Below are 18,675 nucleotides of genomic sequence, written 5' to 3'. Positions count from 1 at the left end.
GGAGAAGAAGAAAAAATAGAAAAAAATTTCTTCTTCTCCTCTATTCCTTCTTCTTCTCCTCTTTTTTCTTCTATTTCTTCTTCTTCTTCTTCTTCTTCTTCTTCTTCTTCTTCTTCTTCTTCTTCTTCTTCTTCTTCTTCTTCTTCTTCTTCTCTTTTTTCTTCTTCTCCTCTTTTCTTCTTCTTCTTCTTCTTCTTTTTATCGGGAACGAGGGTGTCGAGGATCGCCGAGGGGTCGAGGGTCAGGAACTAGGCTAGAGGGCCACAAGGGTCACAGAGGGGTCGAGGGTTGTCGGGGCCGGTCGTGGGTCAAGGGTTTGACGGTCGAGGGTTCAAGGGTTCTAGGGTTCTAGGTTCGAGGGTTCAAGGGTTCTAGGATTCGAGGGTCAAGGGTTCGAGGGTCTTCGAGGGGCCGAGGGTTCGAGGGTCAAGGGTCGTCGAGGGGTCGAGGGTTAGAGGGTCGTCGAGGGGCCGAGGGTTCGAGGGTCGAGGGACGTCAAGGGTCATCAAGGGGTCGAGGGTTCGAGGGTCGAGTGTTCTAGGGTTCGAGGGTTCTAGGGTTGAGGGTTCAAGGGTTCTAGGGTTCAAGGGTCGAGGGTCATTGAGGGGCCCAGGGTTCGAGGGTCAAGGGTCGTTGAGGGGTCGAGGGTTCGAGGGTTCTAGGGTCAAGGGTCGAGGGTTCGAGGGTTCTAGGATCGATGGTTCGAGAGTTCGAGGGTCGTCGAGGGGCCGAGGGTTCGAGGGTCGAGGGTCGTCGAGGGGTCGAGGATCGCCGAGGGCTCGAGAGGTTTCCTAGTGTCAAAGTATTGAAGAAATCCATGGCTTCATCATTAGTAACCGGGGCATGATGGTATGAAGTTCTTCAAAGTTATTCTGGAACAGAGTCCCGGATAGGATAATCCGCCTTTTGGTACAAATTTCGGCAAAGGCCTTCCAAATAGCGATATTCGGAAGGCTCTTGATGTACTTTGTTCCAAAAAGCCAATTATCCTATATGGGATTCCGTTCCAAATATCGGTAAAGAGCTTCGTACCACCATGCGCCTGTTACTTTCGCCTAATGATGAAGACATGGTTTTGTTGAATCCTTTGACACTAGACCCTAGAAGCGCTGCCGAGGCCACCCAAATTTACCAAGTTAAAAGAGTGTTGTCGTTGAGGCCACCCCGAACCCTTTAAGCGTTGCCGAGGCCACCCCAAACCCTAGAGAAGTGTCGAGGCCATTAATTAATATAATTCCTTGTTTTGATTAGCTATAGCTAGGTCTACGTTTGCCACTAATATATCCATATGTCATGTTTGTATAATAATTGCCATGTTGTAATATTTGCAGAAACTATGGAGCACGACCGAGACAAGGAAGCAGAACGGGTGTTGGGGGACATAATCACAGCCGGAGGTGATGTCATGTCGTATCTCAACGAAACCAATGGTGCAGAAAGAGAGGGTGAAGTAGGCTACGATTATCAAACAACGGAGGAGGAAGGACATGATTATGATGGCTCTGGTGACCGAATGCCGGTGCAAGAAGGAGACCGTGATGATGGTTCCGGTGACTGAACAGAGTCCGGCCAGATATATATATTAATTAAGCATGTGATGACTAGATAATTGATGTATTCATTGTTTTGGTATCTACACATATTAACTCTCGTCTTTCTTCTTTTTTTCTAGCCCTCCGGATCAAGCACAACTTCGGTAAAGAGACGAGGCCCGAAGAAAAAGTTGCGCTCGGATGAAAGGTTCACGATCATAGCAATCGCGCGCAATGGCCAATCGATTGAACCCCTCCGGACCAAGGACGCATTTACTACTCAGTGCGGGGTTCTTGTTAGGGACATGATCCCGATCAGCATCGAGCTATGGAATGAGCCTAAGAAGGAAGAGCTTCAAGTTTCTTTTGTCGGAGATAGACAGAAAGAGGATCTTTGGAAAGCGGTGAAGGTAAATTTCACCCTACCGGAAGAGGAGGATCCAGAGAATCCAGTTATAGAGCCATTGATCAAGTACTTTGCTCTCAAGAAGACGATAGATATATTCAGGAGGTGGAAGAATGAGTTGAAAGCAAAGTTTGTCGACAAAGAAAAGACACCAGAATTCATCGGCTGGTATGAGAAGCTCAGAGATCAATGGGACGCATTTGTGGCCAACAAGACATCGGATAGGAGTAAGAAGATGTCAGCGACAAACAAGATAAATGATGCGAAGAAGGAACATCACCATCACAGAGGTTCAGGTGGCTACCTCAAAGCCCGGCCGTTGTGGGCCAAGGCTGAGAACAACCTGCTTGATAAAGGGGTCGAACCAGAGACATTGAACTGGCTAGACCGTTGCTGGACTTGGTTCTTCGGGGCGAGCGAAACCTTGGACCCTGTAACAGGGAAGTGTGTTTGGACGAGGGAGCAACTGCGAATACCCGTCACGAAGCTTCAGGACTATATCGCCGCAGCGCAAGAAGGGACATTTGTTCCAGACAGAGAGGAGGACGAGCACACAATGGCCCTCAGGAATCCTGAGCATCCTGGACGGACACGAGGCATGCCAGGATCCGTTCTGTGGAAGGCTGGGTTTCCGGACGCAGGCAGTTACAAATGCCAAGAGAGGAGGAGGAAAGTGGAGCAGAGCAAACTCTAGGAGCTGCACGCAAGGGTACGGAAGCTAGAGAAATGACAAGGAGTTCGAAGCAAGTGACCTGCCGAAGCTACCCCCGAAGCTACCTCGCCATCTCAGCGAAGAAGCAGCGTGGCTTTCACCGAGCTGCTTCAGCTGGAGCCTGTCTTCACAGCTCCTGCTAGCTACCCCGTGGATGCTATCACAAAGTCTCAACATTGCCACCTGATGATGCAATGGAAGAACTACAAAGTCAAAGCGGCTGTCGGTTCTGTTCGACCTCCTAAACCCGGCGCCACTTTTCACTGCCGTCCAATTCCAGAAGGATATGCTAGGGTGATGGTGGACGAAATAACAGAGAGATTTGAGGAGCTCGTGCTTGACCATCCTACCGGTGAAGGGAAGACTCGGCTGGGTTTTGCTCTGAAGACTCCATGCCTATGGCGGAAGGAGCTCATCAACCTTCCAAACTGGACGCCTCCGCCTCCTCCTCCTCCTCCGGCGAGTTAGGGCACTTCGCCTCCTCCTTCGCCTGCCCCTCTGGCGAGTGATTAGGGCACTCCACCTCCTTCTCTGGTGCGTGGAGGCACTCCGCCTGCACCGGCGCGCCCGACCAGCCAGCGTCCTCCTTCTCTGCCTCGTCAGCAAGGGCGGAAGAGACCCGCTGCCGCTCCGGATGCTCCGGCGCATTATAGTCCTTCTCCTCCGCCTCGTAGGCAATGAAAGAAGACAGCCGCAGCCGCTTAGCCTGCTCCGGCGTCTAGCAATACAGCCAGAGGCGGGAGGCAATACAGATTCGGTCCATCTCTCAAGACTCCAGAGAAGTTACCGCATGAGATGACCGAACAGGAAAACATGGAGATCTGTCAAGCCCAATGAAGGACTACTTTGAAACGCAAAGATCTAAGAGACATCCACCTCTGGAGGAGAAGATAGATCCGGGGAAAGCGAAGCACACTTTGGATGCCCTACAGCAACTACCACCATCTCCGCCGCAAACCAACTATGAGTGCATTACAGAAAATACATATAAGGAAGCAAAGCGGCCGGGAAGTACTTGTAGTGACAAAAGGTTACAAGAATGAAGAAGCGGGAAAGAAATTCCCCAGCTCGGCGAACAAGCGAACCAATCGTGCCTCCCGCTCAAGGTGTCTAGCGATATCTTCGCTAATCATCCGGGGATCTTGCCCGGTACCAATCCTGCAGATTACATGCACGACGACGATGCACATTTTAATATAATGGAGGTGGACGAATTCAAATACGAGTACGGGAAGCCTCTCGTCAAAGATGGAACTACTCTAACAACAATGATGCAAAGATTCCATGATTGGTACATGGAAACCTGCAGAAAGCCTAGGAAGAAAATCGATACGTTGACGCTAAAAGTTAAAGAGGATCAACACGACCTCGTTGGAATTGCGGAGTTGTCTGTTCCATTTGAGGAGTTCTTCCAGTTTTTCAATCTAAAGGCCCTCGAGAATTAACGGTCACTTGCTACTGTCTGTAAGTACTACTTCTGTCATTAAGTCTCTATATATAGCTCAGCTCTTTCATTGCATGTATATATAATTATCCTCACTATATTATGCAGATTGAAGATCGTCGAATGCAGAAAAGCTGAAATGTATGATATTGGGTTCATTAACACAAATCCCATAGATCAATATACTATTACATTTCATGCCAAAGAATCTGAGGACAACTTGCTACAATCGTTGGTAATAAATCAAAACAAAGATACAATACTCTTTCCTTACAACTGTCGGAAATATGCCTTAGAGGCAATAATAAATAAGTTATTATTATATTTCCTTGTTCATGATAATCGTTTATTATCCATGCTATAATTGTATTGATAGGAAACTGAGATACATGTGTGGATACATAGACAACACCATGTCCCTAGTAAGCCTCTAATTGACTAGCTCGTTGATCAATAGATGGTTACGGTTTCCTGACCATGGACATTGGATGTCATTGATAACGGGATCACATCATTAGGAGAATGATGCGATGGACAAGACCCAATCCTAATCCTAGCACAAAGATCGTAGTTCGTATGCTAAAGCTTTTCTAATGTCAAGTATCTTTTCCTTAGACCATGAGATTGTGCAACTCCCGGATACCGTAGGAATGCTTTGGGTGTACCAAACGTCACAACGTAACTGGGTGGCTATAAAGGTGCACTACAGGTATCTCCGAAAGTGTATGTTGGGTTGGCACGAATCGAGACTGGGATTTGTCACTCCGTGTAAACGGAGAGGTATCTCTGGGCCCACTCGGTAGGACATCATCATAATGTGCACAATGTGACCAAGGGGTTGATCAAGGGATGATGTGTTACAGAACGAGTAAAGAGACTTGCCGGTAACGAGATTGAACAAGGTATCAGGATACCGATGATCGAATCTCGGGCAAGTACAATACCGCTAGACAAAGGGAATTGTATACGGGATCGATTGAGTCCTTGACATCGTGGTTCATCCGATGAGATCATCGTGGAACATGTGGGAGCCAACATGGGTATCCAGATCCCGCTATTGGTTATTTACCGGAGAACGTCTCGGTCATGTCTACATGTCTCTCGAACCCGTAGGGTCTACACACTTAAGGTTCGATGACGCTAGGGTTATAAAGGAAGTTTGTATGTGGTTACTGAATGTTGTTCGGAGTCCCGGATGAGATCCCAGACGTCACGAGGAGTTCCAGAATGGTTAGGAGGTTAAGATTTATATATGGGAAGTCTTATTTTGGTCGCCGGAAAAGTTTCCCACTTTACCAGTATTGTACCGGGAGTGCCGAAAGGGGTCCGGGGGTCCACCGGCCCCGGGGGGCCACATGGGCTGTAGGGGGTGCGCCTTGTCCTGTATGGGCCAAGGGCACCAGCCCCAAGAGGCCCATGCGCCAAGATATAAGAAAAAGGGGAGAGTCCTCAAGGGGGAAGGCACCTCCGAGGTGCCTTGGGGAGGATGGACTCCTCCCCCCCTTTGGCCGCACCCCTTCCTTGGAGGAAGGGGCAAGGCTGCGCCTCCCCCTCTCCCTTGCCCCTATATAAAGGGAGGGGAGGGAAGGGCAGCCGCACCAAAAGCCTCTGGCGCCTCCCTCCCTCCCGTGACACCTCCTCCTCTCCCGCAGGTGCTTGGAGAAGCCCTGCAGGATTGCCACGCTCCTCCACCACCACCATGCCGTTGTGCTGCTGCTGGATGGAGTCTTCCTCAACCTCTCCCTCTCTCCTTGCTGGATCAAGGCATGGGAGACGTCACCGGGTTGTACGTGTGTTGAACGCGGAGGTGCCGTCCGTTCGGCACTAGGATCTCCGGTGATTTGGATCACGACGAGTACGACTCCTTCAACCCCGTTCTCTTGAACGCTTCCGCTTAGTGATCTACAAGGGTATGTAGATGCACTCTCCTTCCCCTCGTTGCTGGTTTCTCCATAGATAGATCTTGGTGACACGTAGGAAAATTTTGAATTTCTGCTACGTTCCGCAACAGTGGCATCATGAGCTAGGTCTATTGCGTAGATTCTTTGCACGAGTAGAACACAAAGTAGTTGTGGGCATTGATTTTGTACAATATGCTTACCGTTACTAGTCCAATCTTGTTTCGACGGTATTGTGGGATGAAGCGGCCCGGACCGACCTTACACGTACTCTTACGTGAGACAGGTTCCACCGACTGACATGCACTTGGTGCATAAGGTGGCTAGCAGGTGCCAGTCTCTCCCACTTTAGTCGGAACGGATTCGATGAAAAGGGTCCTTATGAAGGGTAAATAGCAATTGACATATCATGTTGTGGTTTTGCGTAGGTAAGAAACGTTCTTGCTACAAACCCATAGCAGCCACGTAAAACATGCAAACAACAATTAGAGGACGTCTAACTTGTTTTTGCAGGGTATGCTATGTGATGTGATATGGCCAAGAAGAATGTGATGAATGATATGTGATGTATGAGATTGATCATGTTCTTGTAATAGGAATCACGACTTGCATGTCAATGAGTATGACAACCGGTAGGAGCCATAGGAGTTGTCTTTATTTATTGTATGACCTGCGTGTCATTGAACAACGCCATGTAATTACTTTACTTTATTGCTAACCGGTAGCCATAGTAGTAGAAGTAATAGTTGGCGAGACAACTTCATGAAGACACGATGATGGAGATCATGATGATGGAGATCATGGTGTCATGCCGGTGACGATGATGATCATGGAGCCCCGAAGATGGAAATCAATGGAGCTATATGATATTGGCCATATCATGTCACTACTATATAATTGCATGTGATGTTTATTATGTTTATGCATCTTGTTTACTTAGAACGACGGTAGTAAATAAGATGATCCCTTACAAAAATTTCAAGAAGTGTTCCCCCCTAACTGTGCACCGTTGCTAAAGTTTGTCGCTTCTAAGCACCACGTGATGATAGGGTGTGATGGATTCTTACGTTCACATACAACGGGTGTAAGACAGATTTACACACGCGAAACACTTAGGGTTAACTTGACGAGCCTAGCATGTACAGACATGGCCTCGGAACACAGAGACCGAAAGGTCGAGCATGAGTCGTATAGTAGATACGATCAACATGAAGATGTTCACCGATGATGACTAGTCTGTCTCACGTGATGATCGGACACGGCCTAGTTGACTTGGATCATGTAATCACTTAGATGACTAGAGGGATGTCTATCTGAGTGGGAGTTCATAAGATGAACTTAATTATCCTGAACATAGTCAAAAGATCTTTGCAAATTATGTCGTAAGCTCGCGCTTTAGTTCCACTGTTTAGATATGTTCCTAGAGAAAATATAGTTGAAAGTTGAAAGTAGCGATTATGCGGACAGTAGAAAGCTTATGCCCTTAATGCACCGCTCAGTGTGCTGAACCCCAAACGTCGTTTGTGGATGTTGCGAACATCAGACATACACGTTTTGATAACTACGTGATAGTTCAGTTAAACAGTTTAGAGTTGAGGCACTAAAGACGTTTGCGAAACGTCACGGAACATATGAGATGTTTCAAGGGCTGAAATTAGGATTTCAGGCTCGTGCCCACGTCAATAGATATGAGACCTCCGACGATTTTCTTAGCCTGCAAACTAAGGTAGAAAACCTCAATCGTTGAGCTTGTGCTCAAATTGTCTGAGTGCAACAATCACTTAAATCAAGTGGGATTTGATCTTCCAGATGAGATAGTGATGTTTCTCCAAAGTCATTGCCACCAAGCTGCTAGAGCTTCGTGATGAACTATAACATATCAGGGATAGAGATGATGATCCTTGAGGTATTCACGATGTTTGACACCGCGAAAGTAGAAATCAAGAAGGAGCATCAATTGTTGATGGTTGGTGAAACCACTAGTTTCAAGAAGGGCAAGGGCAAGAAGGGATACTTCATGAAACGGCAAATCAGCTGCTGCTCTAGTGAAGAAACCCAAGGTTGAACCCAAACCCGAGACTAAGTGCTTCTGTAATAAGGGGAACAACCACTGGAGCAGAATTACCCTAGATACTTGGTAGATGAGAAGGCTGGCAAGGTCGATAGAAGTATATTGGATATACATTATGTTAATGTGTACTTTACTAGTACTCCTAGTAGCACCAGGGTATTAAGGTACCGGTTCAGTTGCTAAGTGTTAGTAACTCGAAATAAAAGAGCTACGGAATAAACGGAGACTAGCTAAAGGTGAGCTGACGATATATGTTGGAAGTGTTTCCAAGTTTGATGTGATCAAACATCGCACGCTCCCTCTACCATCAAGATTAGTATTAAACCCAAATAATTGTCATTTGGTGTTTGCGTTGAGCATAGACATGATTGGATTATGTCTATCGCAATACGGTTATTCATTTAAGGAGAATAATGGTTACTCTATTTATTTGAATAATACCTTCAATGGTCATGCATCTAAAGGAATGGTTTATTGAATCTTGATCGTAGTGATACACATTTTCATGCCAAAAGATATAAGATAGTAATGATAGTACCACCTACTTGTGGCACTGCCATGTAAGTCATATTGGTATAAAACGCATGAAGAAGCTCCATGTTGATGGATCTTTGGACTCACTCATTTTTGAAAAGTTTGAGACATGCAAACCATGTCTATTGGTGTATACGCATGAAGAAACTCCATGCAGATGGATCGTTTGGACTCACTTGATTTTGAATCACTTGAGATATGCAAATCATACCACATGGGCAAGATGACTGAGAAGCCTCGTTTTCAGTAAGATGGAACAAGATAGCAACTTGTTGGAAGTAACACATTTTGATGTGTGCAGTCCAATGAGTGCTGAGGCATGCAGTGAATATCGTTATGTTCTTACTTCACAGATGATTCGAGTAGATACTGAGTATATTTACTTGATGAAACACAAGTCTGAATTATTGAATGGTTCAAGTAATTTCAGAGTGAAGTTGAAGATCATCGTGACAAGAGGATAAAATGTCTATGATATGATCATAAAGATGAGTATCTGAGTTACGAGCTTTGGCACGCAACAAAGACATTGTGGAAATTGTTTCACAATTAATACCGCCTGGAACACCATAGTGTGATGGTGTGTCCGAACATCATAACTGCACCCTATTGGATATGGTGCATACCATGATGTCTCTTATCGAATTACCACTATCGTTCATGGGTTAGGCATTAGAGACAACCGCACTCATTTTAATAGGGTACCACATAATTCCGTTGAGACGACACCGTTTGGAGAAACCTAAGTTGTCGTTTCTTAAAGGTTTGGGGTTGCGACGCTTATGTGAAAGAGTTTCAGGTTGATAAGCGCGAACCCAAAGTGGATAAAATGCTTCTTCATAGGACACCCAAAAACAGTTGGGTATACCTCCTAATTCAGATCCGAAAGCAATAGGGATTGTTTCTTGAATCAGGTCCTTTCTCGAGGAAAAGTTCGTCTCGAAAAGTTGAGTGGGAGGATGGTGGAGACTTGATGAGGTTATTGAACCATCACTTCAACCAGTGTGTATCAGCGCACAGGAAGTTGTTCTTGTGGCACCTACACCAATTGAAGTAGAAGCTTATGATAGTGATCATGAAGTTTCGGATCAAGTCACTACCGTACCTCGTAGGACGACAAGGACGTGTACTGCTTCGGAGTGGTACGGTGACCCTGTCTTGAAGGTCATGTTGCTAGACAACAATGAACCTACGAGCTATGGAGAAGCGATGGTGGGCCCAAATTCCGACAAATGGTTAGAAGCCATGAAATCCGGGATAGGATCCATGTATCAGAACAAAGCATGGACTTTGGTGGACTTGCCCAATGATCGGCAAGCCATTGAGATAAGTGGATCTTTAAGAATCATGTTAGCATTAGCTGCATTATGAAATCTGGCAGATGGATGTCAAGATGAGTTTCCTTACCAGTTTTCGTAAGGAAAGGTTGTATGCGATACAATCAGAAAGGTTTTGTCGATCCTAAGGATGCTAAAAGGTATGCAAAGCTCCAGCAATCCTTCCAAGGACTGGAGTAAGCATCTCGGAGTTGGAATATACACTTTGATGAGATGATCAAAGATTTTGGGTTTATACAAAGTTTATGAGAAACTTTTATTTCCAAGGAAGTGAGTGGGAGCACTATAGAATTTCTGATAAGTATATGTTGTTGACATATTTTTGATCAGAAATGATGTAGAATTTCTGGAAAGCATATAGGGTTATTTGAAAGGTGTTTTTCAATAGAAAACCTGGATCAAGCTACTTGAACATTGAGCATCAAGATCTATGAGGATAGATCAAAAACGCTTAATGGTACTTTCAAATGAGCACACACCTTGACATGATCTTGAAGGTGTTCAAGATGGATCAGTCAAAGAAGGAGTTCTTGCCTGAGTTGTAAGGTATGAAGTTAAGAGTTAAAGCTCGACCACGGCAGAAGAGAGAGGAAGGACGAAGGTTGTCCCCTATGCTTCAGACATAGGCTCTGTAGTATGCTATGCTGTGTACCGCACCGTAAGTGTGCCTTGCCATGAGTTAGTCAAGGGGTACAAGAATGATCCAGGAATGGATCATTGGACAGCGGTCAAAATTGTCCTTGGAGTAAATAAGGACATGTTTCTCGATTATGGAGGTGATAAAGAGTTCGGCATAAAGGGTTACGTCGATGCAAGCTTTAACACCTATCCAAATGACTCTGAGTAGCAAACCGGATATGTATAGTGGAGCAACCATTTGGAATAGCTTCAAGTAGAACTTGGAAGCAGCATTTACAATATGACATAGAGAATTGCGAAGTACATACAGATCTGAATACTGCAGACCCATTGACTAAATCTTCTCTCACAAGGAAAACATGATGAAACCCCAAAACTCATTGAGTCTTAATCACATGATGATGTGAACTAGTTTAGTGATACTAGTAAACTCGTTGGATGTTGGTCACATGGAGATGTGACCTGTGAATGTTAATCACATGGCGATGTGAACTAGATTATTGACTCTAGTGCAAGCGGGAGACTGTTGGAAATATGCCCTAGAGGCAATAATAAATAAGTTATTATTATATTTCCTTGTTCATGATAATCGTTTATTATCCATGCTATAATTGTATTGATAGGAAACTCAGATACATGTGTGGATACATAGACAACACCATGTCCCTAGTAAGCCTCTAATTGACTAGCTCGTTGATCAATAGATGGTTACGGTTTCCTGACCATGGACATTGGATGTCGTTGATAACGAGATCACATCATTAGGAGAATGATGTGATGGACAAGACCTAATCCTAAGCCTAGCACAAAGATCGTAGTTCGTATGCTAAAGCTTTTCTAATGTCAAGTATCTTTTCCTTAGACCATGAGATTGTGCAACTCCCGGATACCGTAGGAATGCTTTGGGTGTACCAAACGTCACAACGTAACTGGGTGCCTATAAAGGTGCACTACAGGTATCTACGAAAGTGTCTGTTGGGTTGGCACGAATCGAGACTAGGATTTGTCACTCCGTGTAAACGGAGAGGTATCTCTGGGCCCACTCGGTAGGACATCATCATAATGTGCACAATGTGACCAAGGGGTTGATCATGGGATGATGTGTTACGGAACGAGTAAAGAGACTTGCCGGTAACGAGATTGAACAAGGTATCAGGATACCGACGATCGAATCTCGGGCAAGTACAATACCGCTAGACAAAGGGAATTGTATACGGGATCGATTGAGTCCTTGACATCGTGGTTCATCCGATGAGATCATCATGGAACATGTGGGAGCCAACATGGGTATCCAGATCCCGCTGTTGGTTATTGACCGGAGAACGTCTCGGTCATGTCTACATGTCTCCCGAACCCGTAGGGTCTACACACTTAAGGTTCGATGACGCTAGGGTTATAAAGGAAGTTTGTATGTGGTTACCGAATGTTGTTCGGAGTCCCGGATGAGATCCCGGACGTCATGAGGAGTTCCGGAATGGTCCGGAGGTAAAGATTTATATATGGGAAGTCTTATTTTGGTCGCCGGAAAAGTTTCACACTTTATCGGTATTGTACCGGGAGTGCCGAAAGGGGTCCGGGGGTCCACCGGCCCCGGGGGGGCACATGAGCTGTAGGGGGTGCGCCTTGGCCTATATGGGCCAAGGGCACCAGCCCCAAGAGGCCCATGCGCCAAGATATAAGAAAAAGGGGAGAGTCCTCAAGGGGGAAGGCACCTCCGAGGTGCCTTGGGGAGGATGGACTCCTCCCCCCTTTGGCCGCACCCCTTCCTTGGAGGAAGGGGCAAGGCTGCGCCTCCCCCCTCTCCCTTGCCCCTATATAAAGGGAGGGGAGGGAAGGGCAGCCGCACCAAAAGCCTCTGGCGCCTCCCTCCCTCCTGTGACACCTCCTCCTCTCCCGCAGGTGCTTGGCGAAGCCCTGCAGGATTGCCACGCTCCTCCACCACCACCACGCCGTTGTGCTGCTGCTGGATGGAGTCTTCCTCAACCTCTCCCTCTCTCCTTGCTGGATCAAGGCATGGGAGACGTCACCGGGTTGTACGTGTGTTGAACGCGGAGGTGTCGTCCGTTCGGCACTAGGATCTCCGGTGATTTGGATCCGACGAGTATGACTCCTTCAACCCCGTTCTCTTGAACGCTTCTGCTTAGCAATCTACAATGGTATGTAGATGCACTCTCCTTCCCCTCATTGCTGGTTTCTCCATAGATAGATCTTGGTGACACGTAGGAAAATTTTGAATTTCTGCTACGTTCCCCAACAACAACTTCAAGTGAGTGTTATTGTCTTGTGCATATTCAGTTTCCCTTAATTATTACTCGAGGTTATAGTAATTAATGTAATTGATGAGTTATGCATGCGTGCGCAGGTTCCACTATATTCTCCTAGAGATTAAGCTTGAGCAGGTACTAGTAAATGTCTTAGACTCGAGACGAAAAGATCCCGAGGACTATGCGGACATGTCTAAAATGCTCGAGAAGTAAGTTGAATCTATCATTATCGCACCATATCGACAACTTTGTTCATTTCATGATATCAAGTAATTGTTTTCTTTGTCTTGCAGGGTTTGGAAAGTATTCACTGCACAAGTTTCGGGACTGCCACCGGATCTGCGATGGAAATACCCGAAATTAAGTACTACTATAGCTAGCTAGTTCCACGCATCTCCCATTGATTCCAGCTACTTTCATCAATGTCATTTATAATGCTTCATTATCAGTTTGATTGACCTTTATTTCTCATGAAGTGCTTGTGGCAGGAAGTCAGGAATAATTACTGTGAATACTACGTCTGCGAGTTCATCTACAGCATGTCGGCCAAGAATAGGCGGGGCTACTCTAAAAGACAATATGAAGTGCGTAAGCAAAAATATTCACAAGTTTATTTTATTACCATCATTTCTGTTGAGTTTCATTCATATATATGTATTGACCCCCCCTTATTCAAATTAGATGTGGGAGATGCGGAATGAACTCCTACCACAAGATCGCATGCGAGCAATTCAAGAGGAATTGGCTGGATTCTTTCTTGACCACGTTATCAATAAAGCCGAAGAATACCATGCATGTGGAAGTTGAGTTCATATGTTAGGGTATTGTAAAAGATCTTACACATTGTATATATATATATGTAGCCAGTACCGCCGGTTAGATATACAAAAACTTGTTGTTCGACCAATATCTCGGAGAAGGAGAGGTCAATCACTTCTCTCTATATATGTTCATGACGATCTTCTGTACTTAATAGTTTCCTTCATTTGCCTACTAGCTAGCTAGCATGTCGAGTCCTCTCTATACATATAGTATGTAGCGTCGACCAAGCACGGAGATAAGAGAGGACACTTCTCTCTATTAGCTAGCTAACACAATATATGAAATCCCTAAATTAACCCTACAAAGCCCCCAAAACCCCCCAACCCCCCCCCCCCTCTTTCAGAAAAAATAAGAAAAAACCTAGCACCTAAACTACTGCCGTGTGGAAGCCTTTTGGTCCCGGTTGGTGGCACCAACCGGGACAAAAGGTCCCCCTGCATGGGCAAGCGGCAGCAGCCACATGGAGACCCATCTGTCCCAGTTCCTGGGCGAAGCGGGACTAAAGGTATAGGGCTTTAGTAACGACCCATTAGTCCCGGTTCAGGAACCGGGACGAATGGCCCTTTTTCTACTAGTGATAGTGCAACCGTAGCCAAAGCGTTGGTTCCGTTTCCCGCGCTACTGATATCAGTTTAGTAGTAGCGCATGTTCTATGGGCCGTGCTACTACTATAGGTAGCCTGGTGGGTATGATGGGGACCACTTAGCAGCAACGCTATTCGGCACGCCCGTGCTACTGCTACACGCTTACTTGTAGTGCGCTTGTCCACCCCACGCTACTGTAAAGTAGCAGTAGCACATTCCTATTACCAGCGTCACTGTTAAGCCTCCACATATAAGGTTTTCCCTCGTTATGTTAAGTAGAATTTTGTTAGGGCTCAATCGAGTGAGATTTTCTTAAAAATCAGCCTATTCAGAATAGTGAAACTTCAGTTCACTAAAAAGTGCAACTCACTTTTCTAGGAAACTGCAATTGGATGGAAAAGTACAAGTTGCACTATTCACTAAACTGAGTAGATCCGAACATAGGCAAACCCTATTAAGTATTTGTGTATTTGCAGCATAGTGTGCATTTTTCCTTCTAATGTTTCTGCATGTACAACTAAGTAGGGGTGCTCGTGTGTGTTCGGTCTTTGCACCTCGATCACATGGATCAAATCACCGGTAGGAGAGTATGGCAACACGAACAAGGGTGTGGGGCCTTTGATGAATCACTAACCAGCCTATACTAAGCATATAGGACAACAGGTAAAGGATCAACAACAAGTTACAAAATCAGGCTATGCATCAGAATAGGACCTATTGAATACAATAATAAAATCTAATCCAAGCACGAGAGAGGAAGAATGGGTATATGGGAATGATCTAGGGGGTTTTGCTTGCCTGGAAGATCTACGACAAGTGGCTGGACGTCTATAGTGTAGTCATACTCAGTGGCGTCAACGTTGGTATGTGGATGGCATATTCGGATTCATCTTATTTTTATGATCATTTTCCATATATAAATTATTTTCATATGAGCTACGGATTATTTTATATGAATTATCAAAGTTTGAAACAATTTCTGGAATTTCCTGCTTTAATTTTAAATTCGAAAAACACAATGGAAACACTAGGTGCACCTGGTGCAGTGCACCAACAGTGCACCACTAAGGCTAACATGTGAGGCATGTTGACTGGGTCGAAAGTCTAGTCAGCATAGGCTGACAGTGGGCCGGGGGGCAGAGTCAGTGGGTCAGTGTTCGCCCGTTTATTGGTCAATTAGGCCATGGGACCCAGCTGCCTGCAACACAGCGTGGCCCAGTGGCAGGACCACGTGCTAGATACGCCGGAGAACAGCTCCGGCGACCATTTTTCACGGCGGAGCACTCGGGCGGCCGTCGGGATTTGCCCACGAGCGCCCATTTGGCGTGGGATTAGGCGCGTTCGAATGCGAGCAATGCGGCGTGTCGACCAGTGGCAGCAGCCGAAGCTGGGGTGGCCGGAATCGGTGTCGACGATGAGCCGAGGTGGAAGACACCACAGGAGCTCACTGGGAAGGGGGTGCTATGTCTTGAACTTGCATTGGTTTTCCTTGAAGAGGAAAGGGTGATGCAGCAATAGTAGCGTAAGTATTTCCCTCAGTTTTTGAGAACCAACGTATCAATCCAGTAGGAGGCTCCTCAAAAGTCCCACACACCTACACAAACAAACAAAGAACTCTCAACCAACGCAATAAAGGGGTTGTCAATCCCTTCACGGCCACTTGCGAAAGTGAGATCTGATAGAGATAGTATGATAAGATAAATATATTTTTGGTATTTTATAATATAGATTAGAAAAGTAAAGATGCAAATAAAAGTAGATTGAAAGCTTATATGATAAGAGATAGACCCGGGGGCCATAGGTTTCACTAGTGGCTTCTCTCAAGATAGCATAAGTATTACGATGGGTGAACAAATTACTGTCGATCAATTGATAGAAAAGGGAATAATTATGAGATTATCTAGGCATGATCATGTATATAGGCATCACGTCCGTGACAAGTAGACTGACTCCTGCCTGCATCTACTACTATTACTCCACACATCGACCGCTATCCAGCATGCATCTAGAGTATTAAGTTCATAAAGAACAGAGTAACACATTAAGAAAGATGACATGATGTAGAGGGATAAACTCATGCAATATGATATAAACCCCATCTTTTTATCCTCGATGGCAACAATACAATATGTGCCTTGCTGCCCTTGCTGTCAGTGGGAAAGGACACCGCAAGATTGAACCCAAAGCTAAGCACTTCTCCCATTGCAAGAAAGATCAATCTAGTAGGCCAAACCAAACTGATAATTCGAAGAGGAGATTCAAATATTTCTCATAGATAAACTTGATCATAAACCCACAATTCATCAGATCTCGACAAACACACCGCAGAAAGAGTTACATCGAAATAGATCTCCAAGAAGATCGAGGAGAACATGGTATTGAGATCCAAAAGGAGAGAAGAAGCCATCTAGCTAATAACTATGGACCCGAAGGTCTGTGGTAAACTACTCACAACTCATCGGAGGGGCTATGGTGTTGATGTAGATGCCCTCCATGGTCGATTCCCCCTCCGGTAGAGCCCCGGGGAAGGCTCCAAGATGGGATCTCATGGATACAGAAGGTTACAGTGGTGGAAATAGTTTTTCGTGGTCGCCTTTGATGTTCTCGGGGTACATGGGTATATATAGAGGAGGAAGAAGTATAGGTCGGTGGCCGCCCGAGGGGCCCACGAGATAGGGGGCGCACCCTGTAGGGGTGGGCGCGCCCTCCACCCTCGTGGCCGCCTCGACTGCTTCTTGACTTGTACTCCAAGTCATCTGGATCACGTTCGTTCCAAAAATCACGCTCTCGAAGGTTTCATTCCGTTTGGACTCCGTTTGGACTCAGTTTGATATTCCTTTTCTTCGAAACACTGAAATAGGCAAAAAAAATAGCAATACGGGCTGGGCCTCCAGTTAGTAGATTAGTCCCAAAAATGATATAAATGTGTAATGTAAAGCCCATAAACATCCAAAATGGGTAATATAATAGCATGGAACAATCAAAAATTATAGATACGTTGGAGACGTATCAGGGGGTTATAGTGCATGACAACAGACGCTAGAGGGTCTGACGGCCTCCTGGCAGTGCCAAGAGCAAGTTGGAGTGCTTGGACGCGAGCTTTGCTCGTCGTGGCCATGGCGGAGAGGTGCACGACAGCGACGAGCTTGCGGGTGCGACGGTGGGGCTAATGAAGGGGGATCGGAGGATAGGGAGTGAGGGGAGAGGAATAGGAGCTCATGTTGAGCCTGTAGGTAAGCAAGGTGGGCTTGGGGGAGGCTCGACGGCGACGAATCCAGCGGCGAGGTTCGGCAGTGTCTGAGAAAGAAGACAACGCCGATCCAGTGATGCAGGAGCACCGAGCTCGAGGGGGTGGTCGTAGACGTTGTAGCTGAGGCCGGCGGAGCTCGTGGAAAAGGTGGTGTGGCGTGGGGAGGCAGGTGGCTACGCGGGCGGGCGAGCGGAGGTGACGGGAAGTGGTGGCCATGGCGGAGAGGGAGAGAGCGGCACAAGGAGAGGAGGGGATAAGGACTGGGGCACTCCTCGAGGAGCCGTTGAGGATGCCTTATCCACCCTTGGGCGCCTGTAGCGGCGTGGGTGGTGAGGTGGCTGGCATCCAGCCGTCTCGGTCACCATGGCCGCGTGGAGGAGGGAGAAGGAGCAGGCTGGGCCGGCTGAGCCTGCACCGGTGGACTAGAGCCCAGTGCACAGATATGTTTTCCTATTTTCTTGTATTTCTTTTCTGTTTTATTTTACAACATCAGTTTTGTATTTTATTTAGCCATAGTTTTTTAAAATATGGTACTTGGCCACATAATTTACATTGCATTATTTGGCACTTTCACATAAAGTTTGGAAAGTATTTCAAGTTGTTTGAATTTTGCATAAATGAAAAAGTGTTTCAATATGTTGATTTGGTATTGTTTTAGTTGCTAGAGCCAAATTAAGCAAATAAGTGATGTTGATTTCCTTAACAAATAATTGTTACGGAATATTTGCTAAATGATGGACTATTTTGCAACCATGTTTGTGAAACTTTAAATTTCACTTTCAATTTGAATTGTATTCAGTGATGGAGTTTGAAATGAGATATGAATCCAGAGTGATCAAGCATTGCAAACACAAAGTGACTTAGCACAATCATGATGGATTACTGTAGCTTAATACATGGGGTTGTTACACCTTACATGTCGGTCCCACGCAAATGCATGTGACCTTTGATCCCACGCAAATGCATGTGGCCTTCGGTCCCACACGAATGCATGTGGCCTTACATGTCGACCCCATGCTTTACCACTAGCGAAGTAATGGTCAAAGGTTTTCATTGGACCGCAAAGCACCATTTGGCCTTTTGTGAGGTGAGGGTGAATGGAATAGGGCAAAACTGAGCAAAGTTAGATGGGTGGGGAAAAAAGCACAACTAAGGAAGGAGGAGCACAGAAATACAAATCTC

This window comes from Triticum aestivum, chromosome 1B (assembly GCF_018294505.1).
Source record: "Triticum aestivum cultivar Chinese Spring chromosome 1B, IWGSC CS RefSeq v2.1, whole genome shotgun sequence".
NCBI lineage: Eukaryota > Viridiplantae > Streptophyta > Magnoliopsida > Poales > Poaceae > Triticum > Triticum aestivum.
This window is presented reverse-complemented; position numbering follows the sequence as displayed.